Source organism: Mercenaria mercenaria, chromosome 16, assembly GCF_021730395.1.
Source record: "Mercenaria mercenaria strain notata chromosome 16, MADL_Memer_1, whole genome shotgun sequence".
NCBI classification, from domain to species: domain Eukaryota; kingdom Metazoa; phylum Mollusca; class Bivalvia; order Venerida; family Veneridae; genus Mercenaria; species Mercenaria mercenaria.
In genome coordinates, this window is record NC_069376.1 from 37,998,590 (window position 1) to 38,020,171 (window position 21,582).

The window sequence follows — 21,582 nt, forward strand, 5'->3', positions numbered from 1 at the left end:
TTCTTTCCTTCCTCAAGGTTCCCTGAATCAATATTGAACAATACAGTTGAACTTCAATGGCTCGAACTCGGATCTTTCGAACACCTGGGATCGCTCGAACTCTTCGCCCGGTCCCGAATTTTTTCCTTCTTTATTCTATATAGTTCTACCTCGGATCGCTCGAACTTCGAAAATTCGAACTCTCGAACACATTTGGTGGTCCCCTTGGCTTAATTACAATGATAATTACACCTTTTCTGTCGAACTGACAATTTGTCGCCGGAATGGCTTGTGATTACCAAGTTTTTCACACCTCTGCCTGACATTAGCCAAGCTTCTCCTTTAACCGGTGCGTGCGTAATTTTCACACGCTTATGTAATTAGCGTCGGTATACGACAAACAAATTAAACAAAGTGACTTTCGTTCATTGTAATGCTTTAATGGGCTTTGATTTATACGAATAAAATTATCTTAAATAATTTAGCAATATCTGTCTTTATTTTTTTCTGCATAAAATCGGGAGATCCGATGTCAACTTTCATACTGCTTTCGCATGGCTGAACAACTTAGTAAAGGACCCGGAAACGGGTGGATAGCTAAGTCGGCTGCTGGAAAGCAATATATTTAATAATATTTGTACTTAACTATGATTCATAAATGTTTGCTATTCATGTCTTTCTATTTGATGCTGTCTTCACCAAAATTCTTATAATTATATTAGTGTTTTATCTGTGTTTTATTTTCGTATCTATGTCATGTTTGAAAATAAATAATAAATCATATTTCAGCGTTCGTTTTTTTATTTATCATCATATCATACACACATTTAGGTACAATATGACTATATATTTCGATGTAAGGTTTGTAACACATCATGCCCTCAAATTCCCGAATTCAAAATGGCCGCCATTTGGATGGCTCGAACAACGGAAAACTCGAACTAATTTCCACTGGACCCTCGAGTTCGAGCTATCGAAGTTTGACTGTACATCAGTAATAAAGCTTCATAACTAAATAACATATAAAACCAGCTGTGCTCAAGATAAAAAAAAACACTATTCAAGGCCTGTCTTTATTTCCTACAGATAAATGTATGTCTTTAACCTTCAGCCTGCTAGCAGTGAGTTATTCTGCCTTTGCAACCAGGCTAATCATGGTCTGCACTGTTCGCTATTCAGTCAGTAAATTTTCAGTGAACACCCCTTCAAATAATAAATGGTACTGCCCAAACTGAATGATGGACCAGTCCATTTTAGAAATTTAGCAGGGTAAGGGTTAACATGTTTTCAGTCGGTTTGCTTCCAGTTTAATACCATAGTTTAATCAACTAGTGAATGGTTATTTTAGAAACTAAGCTTTACTTCAAGATGCGCCACAAAATAATTGTATTCTTTTGTATTTCCATGTGATCACACTGGCCATAGCTTTATCAGATCAAGTGGTTCCAACGTTGTTTGAGCGGTGAATTTTACGCCGATCAGATGGAGAAATATGGCCGATACTACAAATTTCCGGAATTGTAAGTATGAGTTAAAGGAATTTCTACCCGTTAGATAACGAATCAAATGAAAACGATGGGTGCACCTGGAGCGCAAATGTGTCTATATTTTAGCACATGTGTCTATTTAGCTGAGATTTGTGCCGTTTATTTAAACACTTCTGTACAGTCCGGCGGGGGAAGGAGATTTTTGACAGTTTTTGACAATATCGCCTCAAATTTAGTGTTTTTCGGGAGCAAGTAACTGTCAAAACACTTTTTATGTAAAGGGCTACCTCTTAAAACAAAGCGTGTGTATTTTCATAGAATTATTCTGGGTTGTTTCTGAACAATCGGCCGAAAACCTAATACAACGCCGTTTCGAGTGGGTCGCTATGCAACGCAATCAAGTGGATACCGTTCTGTGTCTTACTTGCAAAGTCTTATTCGTCTTAAAAACAGTCATTATTTTCAAAGTCTAGCAATGAATAAATTAATTTGGAGAGTTTTATATCATCATCTTGATTCCACCATTTCTAATATATTGTACTTTTACATTTTTATGCTCACTTAACATTTCACATATTTTTGCGGACATTGTCAAAAAACATCAACACATTTATAAACATAAAGCAAGGATGAACATCGAACAATATCATTGAGTAAATAATAGTATTAGTTCGTTAAAACAAGAACCAGTTCACGGATATTTTTCTCCTCCACGAATGGAACTGAACAGCATGCCGAAATCGGGTTGACTCTTTAAATCAGTATAGTTACAGTTGGTCACTTTTAATCCCTTAAAACCAATACATTGTGATTTCATTACTGATTTGTGGTGCATTTAAGCTGTTTATACAAAATAAATAAAGTTTGGTCCATGATAAAAGTATTGATCAGTTGTTTGTATATATTTTCATTCATATTCCTGGGGAAACGTTCATTCATTTTCAGAGAGATAAATCACAGAGACCGTTAAAATTGGCCAGGGAAAAGGCAAGATTTTATTTGTCCTCCAGAAAACAGAAACGATGTAATAAAACTCTATGGCCGCCGTTTAAAATGAAAATACAAATGAAATACAGACACCAATGAAAAAAATAGTACAACTGTAACACGTCTCTCTTAGTATTGCTAGTCCGTTTATTTTGTTTCATTGGTGTCTGTATTTCATTTGTACATTTATACATTGATACCACGCCCATTAAAATCCGTTCACTTTAGCTGTGTCTATCCCTCGCTACTAGTGTATACTAATACAAAAATGGTTGGAAGAAGGTCAGCGTACGCCGTTGAAATACGGTCCTATATTAAGAATCGTTGTACTCTTGGCATAGGGTGTAAAGACATTTTTGATGATATTTGTTCTGTTTATGGGCATAATGAAATATCTTTTTCGACAGTTATACGTTGGTTTAAGAAATTCAAATGTGGGTTAGTTTCAACAGAAGATGAACCACATGGCCGTCGGCCGAAAACAGCAACGTTTGCCAAGATGGTTGCTAGAGTGAAAGAAATAGTTGCTACTGATGCAAGATACTCCGCTAGGCAAATAGCTAGTATGATTGGCATCTCATAACAGCAGCTCATACAATTCTGAAACGTAATTTGAAAATGAGGAAGATTCCCCATCTGTTGACAGATGAGCAGAAAAAGGCACGCGTGCAATGCGCAAACTTGTTGCTTAAATAGTTTCCAAATTACAATGCACAATCTTTCGCAAATGTCGTCACTGGTGACGAGACACGAGTTCACTTTTTCGAGCCCAAACGAAAGATTCAGAACAAAAAATATGGGCAACAAAGTCTGGCAAAAGACCATGCATTGCAAAGCGGACCATGAGTGTCAAGAAGGTAATGTATGCCATATTCTTCACAACACTGGGTCCTGCCATTCAGGTTGCTGTTCCTAAAGGCAAATCCGTAAATTCGAAGTTAAACAAGACTAAAGGTTTTCGAAAACTGAAGAAATATTTCAAAACTCGAAGACCCGCGACTGGTTTGGCCAATGTCAGATTGCTACATGAAAATGCGTCATCACACAAGGCGTCTATTGTACAAGACTTTCTGAAGCAGGAAAGGTTGTTGTGCTCCCTTCATCACCCTCCTTATTCGCCTGACCTTGCCCCGTGTGGCTTCTTTTTGTTCCTTAGGCTCAAGAATACCTTTCTGGTCGAAACTTTGTGCAGCGCAAATACCTCGGTTCTGCAATATTCCAGTGTCTTCATAGTATACCTAGAAAATACTACGAGAAAGGCTTCAAGGATTGGATTAGAAGACTGAAATTTGCAAATCTGTTGGAGGTGAATACTTCGAGGGGACCAAATAAAATTTTCATTGAAATCTATCAAGGATACATTTTTATGTGCTCAGATGCATTCATATTTGAACAATCCTCATAAAGAGTTAACCCGCTTTTGGCATGCTGTTCAGTATACCATTCGTGGAGGAGATAAATGTCCTTGAACTGCTTCTTGTTTTACAAACTATTACTATCATTTACTTAATGATATTGTTCGATGTTCATCCTTGCTTTATGTTTTTGTGTTGATGTTTTTGACAATGCAAACATATGTTAAATGTTAAGCGAGCATAAAAATGTATTATATATATTTAGTACAAGATATTAGAAATGGCGGGATCATTATAATGATATAAAACTCACTAAATTCATTCATTGTTAGGCTTTAATGACTGTTTTTAAGACGGATAAGACTTCGCAAGTAAGACACAGAACGGTATCCACTTGATTGCGTTGCATAGCGACCCACTCGAAACGGCGTTGCATTAGGTTTTCGGCCAATTGTTCAGAAACAACCCTGAATAATTCTATGAAAATACACACGCTTTGTTTTAGTAGGTAGCCCTTTACATAAAAAGTGTTTTAACAGTTACTTGCTCCCGATAAACACTATATTTGAGGCGATATTGTCAAAAACTGTCAAAAATCGCCTTCCCCCGCCGAACTGTACAGAAGTGCTTGAATAAACGGCACAAATCTCAGCTAAATAGACACATGTGCTAAAATATAGACACATTTGCGCTGCAGGTGCACCCATCGTTTTCATTTGATTCGTTATTTAACGGGTAGAAATTCCTTTAAATCATACTTACAATTCCGGATATTTGTAGTATCGGCCATATTTCTCCATCTGATCGGCGTAAAATTCACCGCTCAAACAACGTTGGAACCACTTGATCTGATAAAGCTATGGCCAGTGTGGTGATCATTTGCATGAAAAAATTGATGATCTACCTAAAGGCAGAATTTCGATGCAACATCAATTTAATCATAAAATCATTACACTGGATTATATAATACTACAATTTAAACATGAAATACAGAATTATCCAAGAATTCCTTTTCTCACCACATTTGCCACAGAGGGATTTAGAATTAGCAGTATATTAATGAAAAAGAAATGTGAAAAATGCTTCTGCAAGACTGTTCACCTGGTGATAATTTTGGTAACACATTTCCTGCATGCTTTGCAACTGTACATTAAGTCTACCACAAACTGTTTCTCTTGGGGAAATCTAGGTACATCATGTAAATCTCTTTAAGAGCCTTACATTAATAATAAGTTACAATACAATTTAAATACCTGGAAAATATCTTAAGGATAAGAATGGATATTTCATGTTTTGAAATTTGAACATCACCAAATCATAGAAAGAAAGATTTTTTTTATAGATGAAAATTGAACAGCATATAAAATATTATTCTTAAAAGTTGCTGTGTTTCCCGAAGTATGCTTAAATTCCAGTAAAAATGACCGCACAAAGGGGCTGCACCTATGGACAGTTCAGCACCTGTAAAAACTCATGATTTTCACAGAACTGTTACATGTTACTGTATTATGTATATCTTTGTTTTGATGCATTAAATCAGCCTAGGTCAAAATTTTAGGGAGAAGTGACTTCTCCCTCCACAGAATTTAGGGAGAAGTTGAGAAATTTTAGGAGAAGAATCGGCATAGCATTCAGTTTCTTGCCTATATATATCCACTTTCTGTGGGTCTAGCTGTAACTTATAAACAGCAATTATTTAAGGAAATTGATTCTTGCATTATCATTTTCATGAATTTCTAAATAAAGTATAAACTTAGCTATGAAAAAGTCGCCTTTAAATTTTTATCCGAAAATTACATGTCCGAAATTCGTAAATTTAACAGGTGCACGATCAAAACGGCGTGAAAATTTTCATTAATATTTTAATTCTCGTACTTTTATAATGCCCGATTTTTGCACCAACTTGTTCAGATTTATACATTTAATTTATTTATTTATTATTTTTTTCGAAAATAATACCAAACTCGTAGTTAATGGCGATCTTTTTACAATATTTTGTACGGCAGTTCTGACGTCCGCGAAATCATTTTTTATCCACAGTACCCGAGCCATTTATTTACAGAAATTGACCGTAATTATGGTAATTAAAATAATTTTTGAAGTAATCTTTAATAGAATGAAAGAATAAAATACAATTGTTGCATAGAATCATGCTCTCGTTAAGTTTATCGGCTTTTTACACACCGATTGAAAATTTTCAAAATGGCGGCGGCTTACAATATTATTGATTGACACTGTTAGATATTAATGCTACGATTGGCTGAAGTTTGACAGGCGAGTAGGCGGGGTTGACTATGGATTTATCGATAATTTAATCTAGAATATGCATCAAGTTTTGCAACTTTAAGTAAACAGATAATAACTCGCTGAAAAACTCGGCGATTTGGATTTCGCCCGGAGGCGATAATTAGGCGAAGTGGCCGACTTTAAAGCGACGATATCGCTCAAATCGCCTTGTAGGATGATCCCTGCATTTAAAAGAATGTTCCAGTCCTGAAATTTTACATAACCAGATGCAGGTTAAACATCATTTTCGGCTATCTTAAAAATAATTTTATTTCATTGCAAAAAAAAATATTCTTTTTTAAAGGGGGGCAATTTTTTTAGAGTATTCTAAAAATCGAGAATTCATGAAGGTCAGGAAAATTAAAATGCAATGTATATGTAAAGTAAGCAATATTTCATCCATCAGAAAGTATCTTTTTATTGGCAATTTAATAGTCTATTCATGTACATATAAATGAAATTGTACATATTGTACAATGTAGCATTAGTCCCAACTTTTATTTTCTGAAAACTGGTTCAGTATACATGTACCAGAGTACTGAACCTACTACTGCTGAATAATAATAATAATAATAATATTTTCCAAAAAATAAACAACTCATCTATTACAAAACAAACGGCAATCATAGTTTTTAGTCTTGAGAGTTTTTAGAACAGAGTAGTTTCCCTTTACCAGAATGTCAGAAATCGTAAGCAAACTTGTTTTGAAGTTGGAAAATCCTCTTGCAAGTAAGGATCAACTTCCCCCAGACATGGGATAATATGTGGTTTAAATCCAATATACAAAGTGTTATTTCTAGAGCTCAAAAAGGGCTGGGTGCTGTCTAAAAGGACCAGGGTGCAGTTTTCAAGTGGAAAGGTACCAAAGTAGTGGTTTATATATTGACATCAATATTATGTCTTTCATTCCATTTATGATTATGATCATGCACATCTGTTGCAGAATAAAGCCGTGAATGATTTTTTTCCAAAACCAGAACTTACAAAAGGATTTTGACTTTATAGTTTTGGTCAAACCAGTCATTTTCTGTAAGAATTTTTCTTTAAAAATGTCACCAGAATATCATACTATTATAAAACAAGTGACCCAAATGGGCCTAAGTCGCTCACCTGAAGAGGACCTTAACCATCTGACCCTTTAAGGGGCGAAATACCTCAAACTGAACAAATTTATAAGAGGACTTTATATTAATGCTACGCACCAGGTTTGATGAAGATCCACTGAGTGATGAGAGAGGACCTTATAATGATCCTACATACCAAGTCTGATGAAAATCCATCTAGCTATTCATTAGAAGAAGTTGTTTAAAGGTATTTCTAGTTTTAGCTCTAGCAGCTGCTAAAAGGGTCCAAGTGTCCCCAATTGAAAAATTTTGGTAAAGGGCCTTATAATAACACTAAAATCAAGTTTGATGAAGATCCATGAAGCAGTTCATGAGAAGAAGTCTTATGAAGGCATTTCTATTTTTAGTTCTAGCGGCCCCTAAAAAGGACGACTGCCTCCATTTGTATAAAGTTGGGAGAGGACCTTATGATGATGCTACAGACCAAGTTCATGATGAAGATCCATCAAGCTGTTCATGAGAAGAATGCATTTCTATTTTTAGTTATAGACTTATAATGGCCCCTAAAAGGGGCCAAGTGACCCCATTTAAACAAAATTGAGAGAGGACCATATAACAATGCCACAAACCAACTCTGAAGAAGATCCTTCCACCGGTTCATGAGAAGAAGTTGTTTCTATTTTTAGTTATAGTGTCCCCTAAAAGGGGCCAAGTGCCCCCATATAAACAAAATGGGGAGGGGACCTTATGATTTGAAGATCCTTCCATCAGTTTATGAGAAGAAGTTGTTTAAAGGTATTTCTAATTTTGGTTCAAGCGGCCCAAGTGCCCTCATTTGAACAAAGTTGGGAGAGGACCTTATAATGATGCTATACATGTAGATCAAATCTGATGAAGATCCATTATGTGGTTCATGTGTAAAAGTCTTTTAAAAAAGGCATTTCTGTTTTTAGTTCTAGAGGCCCCTAAAAGGGGCCAAGTGCCCCCACATTGAAGAAGATCCTTCCACCAGTTCATGAGAAGTTTTTTAAAGGTATTTCTAATTTTGGCTCTCGTGGTCCCTAAAAGGGCCCAAGTGCCCATTTTTGAACAAAATTCGGAAAGAAACTTATAATGATGCTACAGACCAAGTTTGATGGAAATCCTTCAAGCCATTCATGAGAAGAAGTGGTTTAAAGGTATTTCTAAACCCTGTTAGTTCATTAAAATTTGTACATTTTCCAGTAAAATCTGTTACAAGAACAGACAGCACTGATATATATACTAAACAAAAATCTCTTTATTCCAATTTCAACCTAATTTAAAGCTTGCATGAAACAGTCTGTCATGTTATTTTTCAGGAGTTTTGCGGTCTTTAATTGGTAATAACTTGGTTGATTTGTTAACTGTCACCTTTTTAAATTATTTAATTAACTTATCAATTAATTTCAATATTTCATCGATATCTGTTACCAGTGTAAAAAGTACCAAATTTTATTTACTGTCGCTTTTGAAACAATAAGCATAAGCTCTGAAGAGCTCTTGAGCAACCCTATTTTAAGAACAGTTAAAACCAATTAACTGAATTATACCTTATCCTAAGCAATTTGCTGACCAGTACCCATTCACAGCTGGGTCGACTGAGGCAATCGCGATAAAGTGCTTTGCCCAAGGACACACCGCAATGGGAGTAGCAAGGAATCAAACCCGAGCATTCACCTCCAAAGGAAAGCGTCTCGGCCCTCTCGACCACTGTGCATGCACCCTGACATCTGCTGGCTAGTGCTGATTCAAAAATCAGCAAGGAATGCCTACAGGATACAACAGGTGAAGGGAGGGCTTTAGCAGAAGGTCAGAAGAAAGAGATTACAATTAAGGGCAGTGTGGCTTCAATTAAAAAGGGCAGGGTATAATACAATGTACACCCTGCTGTGTTACTGTAGAAATTAAGGGTGTATCGATAAGCTAGTCTCACGATACAATACATATCGGGATTATGATACAGATGCAACGATATTGTACATACTGCGACAAATTGAGTACCATAAGTAAGCATTCGTGTGACAAAATGAAAAACAAGAGGGCCATGAAGGCCCTGTATCGCTCACCTGACCTATTGACCTAAAGATCATCAAGATCAACATTCTGACCAAGTTTTATTAAGATAGGTCATAAATGTAGCTCTAAAAATGTTAACTAGCTTTCCCCTTTTATTTTACCCGGTGACCCAGTTTTTGCCCCCACATGACCCAGATTCGAACTTGACCTAAAGATCATCAACATTAACATTCTGATTAGTTTTTATGAAGATACAGCATAAATCTGGCCTCTAGAGTCTTAACAAGCTTTTCCTTTGATTTGACCTAGTGACCTAGTTTTTAACACACCTGACCCAGATTTAAACTTGACCTATAGATCATCAAGATTAACATTCTGACCAAGTTTCATTAAGATATGGTCATAAATGGCCTCTAAAGTGTTTAACTAAAATATTCCTTTTATTTGACCCCCGGGGACCTAGTTTTGACCCGACATGACCCCGATTCGAACTTGACCTAAAGACCATCAAGTTTAACATTCTGACTAAGTTTCATGAAGATATAGTCAAAAATGTGGCCTCTAGAGTGTTAACAAGCTTTTCCTTTGATATGACCTAGTGACCTAGTTTTTGACTCCCCTCTGACCCAGATTTTTAAAATTGACCTAAAGATTATCAAGATTAACCAATTTTGACCAAGTTTCATTAAGATATGGTCATAAACGTGGCCTCTACAGTGTTAATTAGCTTTTCCTTTGATTTGACCCTGACCTAGTTTTTGACCCGACATGACCCAGATTCAAAATTCCCTAAAGATCATCAAGTTTTAAAATCTGACTAAGTTTTTATGAAGATATAGTCATAAATGTGGCCTCTAGAGTGGGTTTAAAAAGCTTTTCCTTTGATATGACTAGTGACCTAGTTTTGACCCCACCTAACCCAATTGAACTTTAGCTATAGATCATCAAGATTTGACCAAGTTTTCATTAAGGATGGTCATAAATGTGGCCTCTAGTGTAAACTACTTTTCATTTGATTTTGGGTTGGTGACCTAGTTTTTTAGCCTACATGACCCAGATTCAAACTGACCTTAAGATCATCAATATTAACAATCTGACCAAGTTTCATGAAGATACAGTCATAAATGCGGCTTCAACAGTGTTAACAAGCTTTTCCTTTGATCTGACCTGGTGACCTAGTTTTATGATCCCAGATAACCCAAAAACGAAATCGTCCAGATTTTATTAAGGGTAACATTCTGACCAAGTTTCATTTAAAATTGGGCCAAAAATGTACCTCAGAGTGTTAACAAGCTTTTTCTTTGATTTGACCTGGTGACCTAGTTTTGACCCCAGATGAACCCAATATCGAACTCGTCCAAGATTTTATTGAGGGTAACATCCTGAAACCCAAATTTCATTAAGATTGGGCCCAAAAATTTTGACCTCTAGAGTGTTAACAAGCTTTCCTTTGATTTGACCTGATGACCTAGTTTTTGACCCCAGATGACTTAATATCGAACTCATCCCAAAATTTTATTGAGGGTAACATTCTGACCAAGTTTCATTTAAAATGGGCCAAAATTGACCCCTAGAGTGTTAAAAAAGCTTTTCCTTTGATTTGACCTGATGACCTAGTTTTTGATCCAGATGACCCAATATCGAACTCGTCCAAGATTTTATTGAGGGTAACATTCTGACCCAAATTTCATTAAGATTGGGTCAAAAATGTGACCCCTAGAGTGTTAAACCCGTCAAATTGTTGACGACGGACGGCGACGGACGACGGACACGACGGACGCCGGGCACAGGGTGATCACTAAAGCTCACCTTGAGCACTTCGTGCTCAGGTGAGCTAAAAATCAATACTTGGAAAGTACTTGAAATTTTGCTGTAAAGTTAAAGAAATTGTTATAAATGACACATTTGACTTGTTTAGTTACGGTCTTTAACACTGAATGTGTGAAAGTTTTCATTCAATGTTTCCAGGTTTTTTTTCACTTTATGGGGAAGGGGTCAGTGCCTTTAGCAAGGGGGAAATTTTGACGCGAATGAGCTGAAAGGGGAATTTTTGTGGCATGTTTTATTCCACATAGAATCTTGGATAGTGTGGTTATTTTAGCCACTGGTGGAGAATATTATATACAACCATTTCGCAAATCCAACATCAAATATTTGATATTAATGGAGTATTTTTTCCTCCAAAATAATCATTTTCGCCAAAATTGAACTATTTTGCATCTGTAAAAAATGACAAGAAGTGCAGACCCCGATAGATTATCACAGAAATCAGGGTTCCCACAAAGCAGAGAAAATAAAATTCCCTGACTTTTCCCTGACCAAACTCCAATTTTCCCTGACCAAAACTTTCGCGTTCTAGGACGCTTACCTGGTCATCTATTGATAAATGTGGCCTCCATTTTCCCCATCAGCCATCCCTTACCATGTTTCTTGTTACATGTATATTGATAACTAAAGGGTGTAAAGATAGTTTGTTCCACTTTAACAGATCGTTACATTATTTTAGTGTGATGTAACGGACAACAAGAAAGGTCCATACTATTCACTAAAAGACTACTACCCATGATCAATTTTTGGATTTTTCTACTGTGTACAACATTCTATGAAAATTTGCCTTTATTCATATATAATTTTTTTGTAGAAAATGGCATTTTTCACATAATTAATAGGGGTAGTCTACATGTAGACTTAATAGCATATGTATGTTGCAATATATTTAGAAGTTGTTTGTTTCTTTTTACATTACAGTTTTCTAGTTTGCATTCTACAAATAATGATTCAAGACTGACTAAGATTCATTAAAAGCAGAAATGCCCGTTTATTTTCAAAAGTTGAAAATTCAATACAATAAATAGTATTCAGCTTAAATGCCTCAACATATCAGTATTAAATGACTTAACAAATCTTACTTTACACATTTTTACCATGCTGATTTACTTTTCCAGCTGTAGCAAACTTTACTTACACCCTTAATATGTACAATGGAATTAGTGTTTTGATTTCATTTTTGTTTAACTTTCCATTTTAATTGTTTTTCTATGATGCCAAAAAAGTCCTAAAAATCCACCTAAGTATGCAATTTGTCTGCATTTTCTACATCTCTAAATATTAATCTTTCAGTCTTTCTGTTAGCTGAAATTTTAAAATATTACAGGGTAAAATTAAGATGCTGCAAATAAATTTTGTCAAAAAAATCTTTTACTTTTTTCAAAATCAACCACTAATAACTATTCAAACTTATTAAACACTGAACTTCCATAAACACTTTTGCACTTGAAAACTAGTTTTGATCTGTACTAAGAAGAGTTGACCAGAAGACTATAAGGTCTATTCAAATATAAAAAACCAAAATAGCACGTTTGCAATTACAATCGTAAGCAGTAATTTGATAAAGAAATGGTAAACATGTAAGAATGGTATGTAATAATTTTATTAGGTAACTTTTCCATACAAACATAAAAAAACAGAAAAGCTTTATTATGGTTAATATATGGTAAAATGATGAAATAGATTTGCAAATATACAGGACTACACAGTTCAAGCATTCATACTGTTTAATTATGTTAAAAGTTAAAATAATTTTGTTTAACAACTGTATTTTTTAACAAGAAAATCACAGAGTGATCTTGGCGCCCACCAATGTACCATTTTTGAGTGTTCCAAATTTTAAGACTTATGACTAGCCAAGGTCAAATTTCATTTTCCGTACACAAACTTTGCATGTGGTCCAAATTCGAAAGCTGTAGCTTGAGAAATGTGAAGTAGGGGCACTAATCAATTTCAAGGGCGAAAAGTGAAAGTAGGTCACTAGGTCAAAAACAAGGTCAAATTTCACTTCAGAAAAACAAATTTATGCATGTGGTCCAAATTTAAAGCCTGTTTCCTTAAAAATGTGAAAGTAGGTCACTAGGGCAATGTCAAGGTCAAGTTTGTTTCGGTACACAATCCTATGCATGTGGTCTAAATTTGAAGCCTGTTTGCTACAGAAATGTGAAAGTAGGTCACTAGGTCAATCTTAAGGTCAAAGTTCATTTCGGTACACAAAACTATGCAAGTGGTCCAAAATTTTAAAGGGTGTAGCTCGAGAAATGTGAAAGTAGGTCATTAGGTCAAATCAAGGTCAAATTTATTTCGGAACACAGAACTATGCATGTGTTCCAAATTTGAAGCCCGTACCCATCAAAAATGTAAAAGTAGGTCACTAGGTCAATGTAAAGGTCAAAGTTTGTTTCGGTACACAAAACTATGCAGTGGTCCAAATTTGAAGGCTGTAGCTTGAGAAATGTGAAATAGGTCAGTAGGTCAAAATCAAGGTCAAATTTCCCAATTCGGGAAAACAGAACTATGCATGTGGTCCAATTTGAAGCCTGTACCTTCAAAAATGTGAAAGTAGGTCACTAGGTCAAAGTCAAAGGGCAAAATTTTTTTCAGTGCACAAAAAATATGCAGGTGGTCCAAAAATTTTAAGGCTGTAGCTACAGAAATGTGAAAGTAGGTCACTAGGGCAAAATAAAGGTCAACTCATGTCAAGGTTCATCTTTCCACTCAAAACCATTTCAGGTAGTCCAAATTGAATGTTGTAGGTTATTGACAAGAAGATTTGTAAATCTTTTCCCTATATAAGTCTATATGAACCTTTTGACCCCCAGGGCGGGGCCATAAATTGACCTAGGGGGGTAATTTGAACCCAAAATTGGTAGGAACCACTAGATGATGCTACTTACAAATGCCAAAGCCCTAGGGTTTGGGGGTTTGGACAAGAAGATTTCAACGTTTTTTCCCTATGTAAGTCTTGTAAACCATGTGACCCCCAGGGCGGGCCATATTTGACCCCAGGGGATAATTTGAACAATCTTAGTAGAAGACCACTAGTTGATGTCATATACAAAATATCAAAGCCCTAGGCCCTGTGGTTTTGAAAAAGAGGTTTTTTAAAGTTTTCCCCCTATATAAGTGAAATTAAACCATGTGACCCCCGGGCGGGGCCATATTAGACCCCAAGGAAATATTTGAATCATCTTGGTAGAGGACCCACTAGATGATGCTTCATACCAAATATCAAAGCCCAGCTCTGGGGTTTTTGGGGACAAGAAGATTTCAAAGTTTTTCCCTATATTAATCTATGTAAACTATAGAAATAACAAAGGGCCATAACTTACTAAAAAATTGTTGAACCAGTTTGTTTTTCAGGGGGACACAACTAGGGTACCAATACATCATTCTGACAAAGTTTTGGGCAAAATCCCCCAGGTAGTTTATGAGGAGATGCGATAACGGAAATTGTTAAGGACGGAAGGACGGACGGACTGACGGACGGACGGACGGACGGAAGGACGACGGACCACGGACGCAGAGTGATTTGAATAGCCCACCATCTGATGATGGTGGGCTAAAAATGTTTGGTTTAGCCAAAAAAGAAAATGAAACTGCTTTTACCTTTTATTTTCATTCTTTTTACTTTTTCACTTTTTTCTCCTGCTTTTTACTTTTGGTTCCAAATTTCCCTGACTTTTGCTAAATTTCATAATTTCCCTGACAAATTACAAAATTCCCTGACTTTTCCCTGACCTTGAAAAAAATACTTTTTTCCCTGACTTTTCCCTGACTGTGGGAACCCTGGAAATGACATGACAATTCTAGTCCATATATTAAAAATTCAAGAAATTGACTAATTATTAATGACAATGTGCCAGAAACAAGTTTTAAAAGAATGAAAGTCGTAGATTTTTTTGACAACGGAAAATTCATGTTCTCAATTTCTCTTAATTTGCAAAGATCATAATTATGTCACATCAAAAACGATTATATAAATGCACCGCGCAGATTGGGAAGTACCTTCGAGATAGAAGGCTCTGCTTGAACAGAATGTCAATTTTCTTCGACCCTTTAGCAGTTTTTTTATCTAAGACTTGACTTGACTATGGAAACAAAATGAATGCGGAAATAGCTACTTGGTACTGAATAAAACCCGGCGCCGCATCAGACATCAAGTCATAAGTCTGATAATTAACATGTAAAACTATGACAATTTGTAGTGTTTACATATAACTTATAAACATGTGAAAAAAAAAACATGAGATAATGAATAAAATGCACTCAGACACTGTTATTGAAATAACAATAAACCCGTAAAAATTCAAAAATTTTTTTACATTAAAAATTAAAAATGCCCCAAAATATGATATAAAAAAAGTTCAGACATTGACAATTTGAATTTTTTTTAACAACCTCAGTGTTCAAGTTTTTTCACCATGTTCAATAAATTTATATCCCAGATTCCTATTAATTTATTTGTTTTTGCACTTTTTCGGTACATCACTACATGCTTTTTTGTACACAATTTCTGTAGTGATGGTTGTCAGCTAGTTCGCGGCATGTCCGCAACAACTAGTTCGCGGGATGATCGCAGCAACTAGTTTGTGGGATGATCACAGCAACTTGTTCGCGGGAAGTTTACAGCTACTTGTTCGCGGGAAGTTCGCAGCAAAACTAATTTGCCAGGGGTTCCACTAGACCTGAAACCCAAGAGTCCCAGGCCCCCTTGGGCCCAAATTTTGAAGGTCCTTTTCCAAAAATCCCAGGAGTCCTGTCCCAACACGTCCATATAATTATTATTTTTTTATTTAGTAATACGTAGATCTTTACCTATATTATAAAAAACAATAAACCCAAGATCATGTTACAGCATATAATTTAAAAATGTCATTTTCGGGTCATATATTGTAAACTAATATTTATCAAAATTCAGTTATTTTATTGGGTTTTTTCTAAGTTTCATTTAATTTTAATAACAGAACAATGCTATAACACTCTATATAAAAGTGAAATCCAAATGTACTGTCCGGATACAGGTACACTTTCGGAATGTCATCGGAAAGTAGTTTTTGCTCAGTTTACTTAGTTTGCCTAAATCAGAGATAGTTTCTCAAATAATGATGCTACTTATCATTAAAAACTGCACTGAAAGTCGGGTTTTTTTTTAAGGATTTGGAAATATGCATTATGACATGGTGTAATTAGACTCGTAACGGACATTCTAAACTTATTTTACTTTCAAATTCATAAAAATTTGTGAAGCTTCTTGTTGAAATTACGGTATGATCACAAAGCAATGGTCTAATTAAAGTTTGCATGAAAAAATCTTGCAGGGCACTTTTCACATGCTCGGAAAATCAGCTGCTTACGATAATTTAATAATTAGCGCCTTTTTTGGACATACACGGGATCAATAACGCTTTTTCAATTAACTTAAAACACTTCATTGATTCTTGTTACCTATTGCACTCGCCGTGACGTAACTTGCTGATAAAAAAAATCAGCGAGGCATGTCTACAGGAGAAAGGGCGGGATTTAGCAGAAGATCAAAGGCAGGAGGGCATGACCGCGAGTGTTTATTTTGGTCGTGTCTATCGTGGAAATAGTTTTACTGAAGGAAATGAATGATAAGAGAAAGGATTATCAAAGGAAAATGCCTCTGGGTCCTGAAGGACGCACAGGCAAGTATCATGCCGGGTCCTTTGAGCGTCTTTTGAAAATCTCCCGGGTCCGGACCCGGGGTCCCGGGTCAAATGGAACCCCTGTTTGCATGTGAAAAGTGAACACCAAACGAACATCCTGTGAAGAATTATACAAATTGTATCAAAAGTGTTCGCGGCATGTTCGCCAGATATTCGCAGCATGATCGGAGTAAGTGTTCGCGGCAAACTATAATATTTCCGTAAGGGAACTGCCATTTTAAATGGGTACCAGCAATTTGCTGAGAGTAAGGAAACTGTTCTTAAAGATAGGTTTCTACAGAGTTTATGGTCATTCTTTCAAAAAGCGATAGTAATTAAATATTACCCTTATCTCTACCTTTTATAACTACACTGTAATACATAATTTCTTCGAATATCGCAGGATAAAAATAAAATTTGATAGATCTCCTTGAGCTCAGTGTAGTGATTCAAGTATACAGAGTAACAATCTCTTTGACACTTTGTCTTATTTCTTATCAATATCTAAAATGGTGTTTTATCAGGGTTGGCAAGCTTATGGCAAGGGTATGCCAGCTAGCTCTGGTGGCATTGAGAGTGTTTTCTAATTTTGCTGTCGTTCAAACAAACGAGTATTTCCCGGGACGGCGGGAAATACTGGGGAATACTCTTCAGGCCTTACATTCGTTGTAAATTTGACCCAAAAATTTTATCATACTTACTTCAGACAAGATTACACTCCTTTCAAATAGTCCAATTATACACTCCAAAATACAGGGGAGGTGTTACTGCTAATTGGTGGATTATTGACAGATTCAGGGTTCCCGCTGTCGGTCGCCAATGGCGCCAAATGCGACAAAATATAATTTCTGGCGCTAAAAATCTTCAATTGGCGAATTTCATTGGCGCCTACAAGATAATCGTCGATCTGATCTTCTGATCTTTCTCAATGACGCAATAACGGATTATCCGATATTTAACACTACACGAAGACAATACACAACGTGTCAATATCGATTTACACCACGTGGCATAATTTAAAACTTCGCCGAGTCACTAGAGCGTTCCTCCACGCAAGAACGATTATCAGTCAATCGATTCGCCCAAATTTAGCCCCGCCTACTTACCGAAGCAAATGAAACAAATATTAGCTGCGTGCTTCGTCTAATGCACCACCTTTTTATGATGCAAAAACGCGAGATAAATTTACAGGTTATTTTAATACCACCCGATTCGCCGAAGTAAATGAGACCGAGAAAATGGCGGAAATAATGACACGTCAAAGCGCGATCAAAAGATACACATATTCTCCGATCGTAAATAGATATTTTGCACAAGCGTTGTTAAATAAATCTACGCGTTCGTAAATTTCAGTCGCGGTTATATAATTTCAATCGGAGAATTTTTGAGATTGGTTCTTTTCTGTGCCCAACGTAAAGCATTGATACACAGGGGATAATTTAAAAAAGCTCAACCCCAGAGCTTCGAAACAAAGTGCTAATAAAACCTGTTGGTGGTATTTTCGCTATACATTAGTATGTATTTAAAGGAAATAGAAATTTAGTTATAATATAATGAAACTTAAGCATTTTTAAAAAACTTTTCAAAAATTATAAAATAATACAAAACAACACTGTTTTTTTTGATAATGACCTAAATTAATTTTGAAATAAAAAGTTAAAAGAATAAAGAGATAAATATTCATGTTTTAAAAAAAAATCTATTTAGTGAAAATGACCATTAAAGGGAGATAATTAAAATGGCAAACTATATAAAGGGATAATTTTATAGATTGAGCAATTTCTTTTGTTAGAAATGTTCTTGAAATGGTTGAGAAGATTAAAAAACTTTTTTTGATTCAATTGATATAAGATAAATATTCATGTTTTAAAACATCTATTTGTGAAAATGACCCTTAAAGGGGGATAATTAAAAATGGCAAACTATATAAAAGGGGTAATTTTATAGATTGAGCAATTACTTTTGTTTAGAAAATGTTCTTGAAAAATGGTTGAGAAGATTAAAAACTATTTTTGATTTAATGTGATATTAGGATAGACTGTTCAAGAGCAAATTGCATGGTTACTGTAAAGAATCAAATGAAAAAGAGATTGAAAAAGAAAATGGTATGTCGCCCATCACAGACTATTGGCTCCAACTTGAGACTGAGAGCCACTGGCGCAAACTTTTCCTGATTGGCGAATTTGTTGGCGCAAAGTGAAATTGACCCAGAGGAAACCCTGAGATTCTATAATGATACAGAATATACAGTATAGCCCTAAGCACTATATTTAACTATCCTATTGCACATGTTTGTTGCAAATAAAGTAACAATACTTTGCTGTAAAATAATTCCCACCATTGTGATTTCACAAAACAGTGAAAGAAATTCATCAGTCAAACCTCTGAGCATTTATTCACTTTCTCAAAATACATGTAATTGCTTTTTATTTTTCAAAAGTACTTCATTCCGCTTTTCATCCTGTGACAGTTAGCATTAATATGAAGCCCAAAGATCCTGTGTGGGAAATTTTTTTGATATCATAGAATCTGATGTTGCTTCAAAACAAAAAGCAAGTGTAAAGACTGTGGATGTATTGTCCCGTGCAAAGAGTGACAATTAAGGACTCATAGAACTAAATGTGTCTTCCAAAGCCGGATATGGATATTGACCATGTTATGTTATCTGAGTGTGAACCATCATCAAGTACACCATCTAAGAAACGATCTTTCTTCGAGCCAGTGCTCAGTGTGGTGGCGTGCTGTGGAATGATCACAAACTGTGTGTCTGGAACTTTGTGAACTAGCAAAAAAACTTCTGCAGGGATCACTTTTGGCAGATACTATTATGAGATTAATTCCCATTTGCCTTGAATCAATGAGATTTTTGACAAAATGAATGGGATTTTTTCTTTTTATAATGGGATTTTACATCGGTGGACAGCTTTTATTACACTGTAAAGCAAACATCTGTTTATTTGTAAGAACAATTATCTTGTAAATAAACAAAACAGTTCCTTTTAGAGATACCTTAACAACTCAAAATTCATGCCAGGGAATGCTGAATAGGTTGATGAAAGTTGTAACCAAGTCTTGGGTCCACATGCATTTTTCCCCCAATGATTTTACTTCAAAGCTGCTTTGTCAAAATTGAAGTTCAGTTATGTTTTAATCTTTCTGGACTTGATACACTTCTATTAGGTCAAAACAATTTTAAAGTCAAACTTATTTATAACCCTACCCTCAACCATTTCGTTTGGAAATTTGGGTGTTCAGCGTTTTTTATGAAGGGACTTCACCGGGGGTTTCTCCACCATCTTGTTATTCTCATCGCTATTCATCCGCGCGCATGGAGGCAGAAAGTTTGGCCTTCCAAATGCTTAAATTTCTGTTATTTTGAAACATTGCGAAAAACAGATTATTTTTGTCTGGTAGTCATAATCATCGGACGCTCTATGGAGACAAAAGCGAAATTCAAGCGCCTAAATGAACGTCATATGAAAATTAAAGTAACGGCAAGACCGCATTGCAGCGAAAAGTTGCAATTTCGGCAAAAGATCTATGGCCACAAGGATGCGATTTTTAAGCGCATTTGAGCAAAATTTATGCGATTTTCACCAAAATAATGCGAGAATATCGCGAAATCGCGGCCAAAAGTGATCCCTGCTTCTGGTTATGCTAGCTAGCTCTGGTGGCACTGAGAGAGTGTTTTCTAATTTTGCTGTCATTCAAACAAAACTTAGAAATAGACTTGGAGTAAAAAAAGCAGCAAAACTGGTGTTTTGCTTCCGCATGTTAAGGTCTAAAGAGGAATTGGACTGGTGATGAAGGAACTTTCATGGTCACCAGGGGTCTGACAGTGGAATATAATATGATTTTTGCCATAGTGTATGTGTGCATGCAAATGCTAGTTATTTAACAGATATTTTGTGGGTTTTTTTGTCAAAATAAACTGTTTTTTGCTGAAAATTTGAGTATTTCCCAGTATTTCCCACTTTTGCAATTTTTAGGAGTATTTCCCGGTACGGGAATTACCACCGGTAATTACCGCACCGGTAAATACCATGCCAACCCTGTGTTTTATTATAATATTGGTAATCTTCACACCATTAGCTCTGTGCCGGACCCCTGCTATCACGGTTACAGCAGTTTGACCCAAAAATCAGGATTTTTTTTTTCATTAAAAATATGACTGACAAGATCGATTATAACCCAACATGTTTGGCATCCTTTGAACACGACAAAACAATTTTGCCTTGCTGCAAAATATTCTTACCAGTTGTTCATACATATCCATTATTTTGTTATAATCACGAACAGCAAGCCTGATCCGAGTCACAGGCACTTGGTTGCACTGATAGTATTTTTCTTATATTGGCCTGTACCTACTGTTTGTTGGTTTTAATACGTGCACCAGTGCTCCCTGTATTCAAAAACATTATTTACTGTAAGTGAATCCCTTTTATTAAAAAAGTTAAAATTTTTGGTTTTGGTATATTATTACATATAAGGTATATATCTGACGAGGCAACGGAAGTGTATGACCGGTGTATGACGGGTAATGAAAAGGTTTTGAACCACTAAATTATTTCCGGCTTTTGAGAGTTGATCAAGACTGTTGTCTTTTTTTTTAAACTATGTAATAAAAATGTTACACAAGGTCAAAAACAAGCTCACAACATTAAATTATAGAAAAAGAATTTATTCACAATGCACATGTCAGATATTTAATTTATAAAAATTGAAAATGTATTTCTGTATGAAAGGTAGGTATATACTTCATAAGTGGCTGCAGGCAGGTATTAAAAATCTCTCTCTCTCTCTCCCCCTCCCTCCCTCCCTCTCTCTCTCTCTCATAATGTCAAGTCATCTCTCGACTGATAGAGACATGGGATACACGTCGACTTGCTAG

At 35.7% G+C, this 21,582-nt stretch overlaps 1 protein-coding gene across 2 annotated transcripts in view; it reads right to left on the minus strand.

Moving 5' to 3' along the window:
* Positions 1-21,007, minus strand: part of LOC123541462 (phosphatidylinositol 4-kinase beta-like) — a 57,273-nt gene extending 36,266 nt beyond the window's left edge. For both annotated transcript variants that reach the window (XM_053526760.1, XM_053526759.1), the window contains exon 1: positions 20,947-21,007. The gene's annotated coding sequence lies outside the window, so the exon portion shown is untranslated. The remainder of the gene's footprint in view (positions 1-20,946) is intronic.
* Positions 21,008-21,582: the final 575 nt, after the last annotated feature.